Here is a 6,168-nt window from a genome sequence, read left to right on the forward strand (position 1 = left end):
CATCTGCTTCATCTGACCATTTTTTTTGCTTATTACTTAAGTTATTACTTGTAAGCAGGAATCAGGAGGATGGAATTATGGTCAGATTTGCCAAATGGAGGGCGAGGGAGAGCTTTGTATGTGTCTCTGTGTGAGAAGTAAAGGTGGTCTAGAGTTTTTTCCCCTCTGGTTACACATTTAACATGCTGGTAGAAATTAGGTAAAACGGATTTAAGTTTCCCTGCATTAAAGTCCCCAGCCACTAGGAGCGCCATCTCTGGATGACCGTTATGCTGTTTGCTTATGGCCGTATACAGCTCATTGAGTGCGGTCTTAGTGCCAGCACCGGTTTGTGGTGGTAAATAGACAACTACAAAGAACATAGATGAAAACTCTCTTGGTAAATAGTGTGGTCTACAGCTTATCATGAGATACTCTACCTCAGGCGAGCAAAACCTCGAGACTTCCTAAGATATCATGCACCAGCTGTTGTTTACAAATATACATAGATCTACACCCCTTGTCTTACCAGAAGCTACTGTTCTATCCTGCCGATACAGTGTCTAACCCCACCAGCTGTATGTTATTCATGTCGTCATTCAGCCACGACTCGGTGAAACATAAGATATTGCCGTTTTTAATGTCCCGTTGGTAGGATATACGTGCTTGTAGTTAGTCTATTTTATTATCCAATGATTGTACGTTGGCTAATAGGACCGATGGCAAAGGAAAATTACCCACTCGCCGCTGGATCCTTACAAGGCACCCTCACCTTCGTTCTCGATATCTCCGTCTCTTTCTCCTGTGAATGACGGGAATGAGGGCCTTGTCGGGTGTCTGGAGTAAATCCCTCTCGTCCAATTCGTTAAAGAAAAATGTGTCTTTCAATACGAGGTGAGTAATTGCTGTCTAGAAGCTCTTTTCGGTCATAAGAGACGGTGGCAGAAACATTATATACAAAATAAGTTGCGAAAAAACACACACAATAGCACAATTGGTATGGAGACTGTAAAACGGCAGCCATTCTCTCCGGCGCCTTTACTGTAGCATTGTAATCATTGACATGCATTTGAATTAAATTCCTTTTTCACATGGGGCTATGTCCTCTGATTCAACTGAATGTTCCAAGGAGTGGTGAGTGATGCACTCTGTTATCAAAGTTTAATACCCTTTCCCCTTTTTGAAGATGAGATTCTATTTGGCATTGTGTCTCAGGTTCCCCTTTGATTTATGCTGCAGTGCCAGACAGAACCCATCATTGATGTGTTTAGTTTGGGAGTGAGTCTACAGGCAGCCCTTTCTCTGTGTGATACAGTAATTGGTACTACAAATATTTACATGTCAGTTGTTGGTAACCGTAGCAGATGACATGCTTGGCACGGGCATCTAGTTAGGTTGTAATGGCAGGAGCCAGGCAAGACTGCTCATCTGAAGAGCCAGGAACGATATGCACAGAAAACAACACAAGAAGCGCTCTGAAACACCCAACAACTGTTACATTGTCTGGGACACATTTTAATTTGCCTGAGTAGGAGAGAAAGCACACACAGAGATCAGTGATGCACAAGCGATCAGTGGTGCACATAACTTACCACCACAGCTGTATTACATACTGTAACACTTGGAAGCATTTCAAACAATTTGCCTCAAACAAGTATTCTACAGATGCTTTATGTTTCACATATGTTGTTGCAAAGCTTCTCAACAGTCCATGTAATGTCTTGAGAAACAACAATTTGTTGAAAGGGAACTATAATGGTGTGTTAATGACATAAGGTGAAAGAAAAGTATGGTTTCCCCCACTGGGTAGGCCACTCAACTGTCTTAAGTCAAACAAGCCCCCCAGGGCACCTGAGGCCCTGTCTGACCTGTCTCCGACAGAGAAGTACATGGTGACTCCATGGAGGGAGGCAGTCAGTCCCGATTGTTTGTACAGGGACTGAACCTCTAGACAAACTAAAATTAGTTGCATGATTGCCCCTGGACAGTCCTGTCCCGACAAGTCACCTCTGTAGGAAGGGGAAAATATCACCCTGAGAAAAATGACACTGTTAGTGTACTCCCCCCTCCCACCATACATTCCCTACCTCTCCAGTTTTAGAAAAGTTTTACTGCGCTCACTCAAGATTACATTGAACCATTATGAGACATCTGATCACTTGGTAATTAAATTCAGCCCCTAAACACATCTTTAGACTGTCAGTCAATGTGTTGTGAACAATCCTGTTATGCAAACTATTTCAGTTAGTCTGAACAAAATTGTCCTCCGATAAGGTAAGAGTTGAATAACAATGTGTACATTTTTTTAAAATTTTATTTCACCTTTATTTAACCGGGTAGACCAGTTGAAAACAAGTTCTCATTTACAACTGCGACCTGGCCAAGATAAAGCAAAGCAGTGCGACACAAACAACACAGTTGTTACACATGGGATAAACAAATGTACAGTCAATAACAGAATAGAAAAATCTATATACAGTATGAGCAAATGTAGTAAGATTAGGGAGGTAAGGCAATAAATAGGCCATAGTGGCAAAATAATTACAATTTTGCAATTAAACACTGGAGTGTGTCAGGTGTGTGCGTACTGGTAGCGAAGTCAGGTGCAGGAGAGCAGAGAGTTGTGAACAGGCGCACACTTTATTGAAGCAGGAGAAACCAACAGTCGGACGCAACTGTGTCAAAACCTCCAGCCCATAGGCAAAAGTGCAAAATGCGCAAAACAGTCACAATAATTTATGTTTAACAATAAACATCTTCGTGAACAACACGGTATAAGCAAACCAGTCTGGCGCGTCAACAATTAACACGTAACACAAACAATTTCACACAAAGATATGAGGGGGAACAGAGGAATAAACACATGCAGTGTGATTGGGGAATGAAAACCAGGTGTGCAGGGAACAAGACAAAACAAATGAATAAATGAAAAATGGAGCAGCGATGGCTAGAAAGCCGGTGACGTCGACCGCCGAACGCCGCCCGAACAAGGAGATGAGCCGACTTCGGCGGAAGTCGTGACAGAGTGATAGATGTGCAGAAGATGAATGTGCAAGAAGAGATACTGGGGTGTAAAGGAGCAAGAAAATAAATAACAATATGGGGATGAGGTAGTTGGGTGGGCTATTTACGGATGGGCTGCGTACAGGTGCAATGATCGGTAAGCTGCTCTGACAGCTGATGCTGTTACTGAGGGAGATATAAGACTCCAGCTTCAGTGATTTTTGCAATTCGTTCCAGTCATTGGCAGCAGAGAACTGGAAGAAAAGGCGGCCAAAGGAGGAGTTGGCTTTGGGGATGACCAGTGAAATATACCTGCTGGAGCGTGTGCTCCAGACAAGTGCTCCTGTCCGGACAACAGGCCCTCCTATTTAACACACTGAACTCTATCTGAGAAGTAGTTGGTGAACCAGGTGAGGCAGTCATTTGAGAAACCAAGGCTATTGAGTCTGCCGATAAGAATGTGGTGATTGACAGAGTCGAAAGCCTTGGCCAGGTCGATGAAGACGGCTGCACAGTATTGTCTTTTATCGATGTCGGTTATGATATCGTTTAGGACCTTGAGCGTGGCTGAAGTGCACCCATGACCAGCTCGGAAACCAGACTGCACAGCTGAGAACGTTCGGTGGGATTCGAAATGGTCGGTGATCTGTTTGTTAACGTGGCGTTCGAAGACTTTAGAAAGGCGGGGTAGGATAGATATAGGTCTGTAGCAGTTTGGGTGTCTCCCCCTTTGAAGAGGGGGATGACCGCGGCAGCTTTCCAATCTTTGGGGATCTCAGACGATGCGAAAGAGAGGTTGAACAAGCTAGTAATAGGCTTTTCAACAATTGCGGCAGATTGGTTCCATCTATTAGAAAGAGGGTCCAGATTGTCTAACCCAGCTGATTTGTAGGGATCCAGATTTTGCAGCTCTTTCAGAACATCAGCTATCTGGATTTGGGTGAAGGAGAAATGGGGGAGGCTTGGGCAAGTTGCTGTGGGGGGTGCAGAGCTGCTGACCGGGGTAGGGGTAGCCAGGTGGAAAGCATAGCCAGCCATAGAAAAATGCTTATTGAAATTCTCAATTATCGTAGATTTATCGGTGGTGACAGTGTTTCCTAGCCTCAATGCAATGGGCAGCTGGGAGGAGGTGCTCTTATTCTCCATGGACGTTACAGTGTCCCAGAACTTTTTGGAGTTTGTGGTACAGGATACAAATTTCTGTTTGAAAAAGCTAGCCTTTGCTTTCCTAACTGCCTGTGTATATTGGTTCCTAATTTCCCTGAAAAGTTGCATATCGCGGGGGCTATTCGATACTAATGCAGTACGCCCCAGGATGTTTTTGTGCTGGTCAAGGGCAGTCAAGTCTGGAGTGAACCAAGGGCTATATATGTTCTTAGTTCCACTTGTTTTGAATGGGGCATGCTTATTTAAGATGGTGAGGAAAGCACATTTAAAGAATAACCAGGCATCCTCTACTGACGGAATGAGGTCAATATCCTTCCAGGATACCCAGGCCAAGTCGATTAGAAAGGCCTGCTCGCTGAAGTGCTTTAGGGAGCGTTTGACAGTGATGAGGGGTGGTCGTTTGACCGTGGACCCATTACGGACGCAGGCAATGAGGCAGTGATCGCTGAGATCCTAGATGAAGACAGCAGAGGTGTATTTAGAGGGCAGGTTGGTCAGGATGATATCTATGAGGGTGCCCGTGTTTACGGATTTAGGGTTGTATCTGGTAGGTTTCTTGATAATTTTTGTGAGATTGAGGGCATCTAGCTTAGATTGTAGGACGGCCGTTAAGCATATCCCAGTTTAGGTCACCTAACAGTACAAACTCTGAAGTTAATTCACATATGGTGTCCAGGGCACAGCTGGGGGCTGAGGGGGGTCTATAACAAGTGGCAACAGTGAGAGACTTATTTCTGGGAAGGTGGATTTTTTAAAAGTAGAAGCTCGAACTGTTTGGGCACAGACCTGGATAGCATGACAGAACTCTGCAGGCTATCTCTGCAGTAGATTGCAACTCCATCCCCTTTGGCATTAAATGTTGTAGTTAGGGATGGACATTTCAGAATTTTTGGTTTCCTTCCTAAGCCAGGATTCAGACACGGGTAGGACATCAGGGTTGACGGAGTGTGCTAAAGCAGTGAATAAAACAAACTTAGGGAGGAGGCTTCTGATGTTAACATGTATGAAACCAAGGCGTTTACGGTTACAGAAGTCAACAAATGATAGCGCCTGGGGAATAGGAGTGGAACTGGGGGCTACAGACCCTGGGTTAACCTCTACATCACTAGATGAACAGAGGAGGAGTAGGAAAAGGGTACGGCTATAGGCTATAAGAACTGGTCGCCTAGTGCGTTGTGGACAGAGAATGAAAGGAGGTAAACCTAGGCGTTGAGTGACGATGATAGAGGTTCCCACTCTGGAGGCACCAGTTAAGCCAGGTGAGGTCTCTGCATGTGTGTGGGGTGGGACAAAATAGCTATCTAAGGTATTTTGTGCGAGACTGAGGGCTCTACAGTGAAATAAAACAATAAGAACTAGCCACGACAGCAGTAGACAAGGCATATTGACATTGGAGAGAGGCATAAAGCAATCACAGGTGTTGATCAGGAGAGCTAAGACAACAATGGGTAAATGGCGATGAATTAATGGGCAGAGCGGAGAATGAATGGGCAGAGCGGGTCACATTTCTTCCCGTTGGGATTAATATAGATCAAAATGGTCACTGATCCACCATATTCTCTGTCCCAACCTTCGAAATAAGGGACCTGCTATCTGGGTATTCATCTGCCATCTGTGGAGTACAAGGCTAGCCTTTTCTCCTCATCAGACATCATTTATCACCCGCACTCACCTTCACTCAGCATCGATCTAAGCCCTGGCTTTGAAGGGGAGAACCCTGGATCACAGTAAGCTGAGACGGTGTGCACAATAACGCAGAAAGATGATAAATTAGATTGATGATAAATTCATGTCACAATAAGGTCACTGATTCATCTGGGCTAGCAGAACAAAAGGCAAGTTCTCATGGTGAGGAAAGGGAATGGCTTGCCTGTGCAGTGACCTGGCTGTATGCACAGTGCCTTCGGAAAGTATTCAGACCCCTTGACTTTTTCCACATTTTGTTACGTTACAGCCTATCTAAAATATATTTTGATTTGTTTAACACTTTTTTGGTTACTACATGCTTCCATATGTGTT

This window comes from Salvelinus alpinus, chromosome 16, assembly GCF_045679555.1.
Source record: "Salvelinus alpinus chromosome 16, SLU_Salpinus.1, whole genome shotgun sequence".
In the NCBI taxonomy this organism is placed as follows: Eukaryota; Metazoa; Chordata; class Actinopteri; order Salmoniformes; family Salmonidae; genus Salvelinus; species Salvelinus alpinus.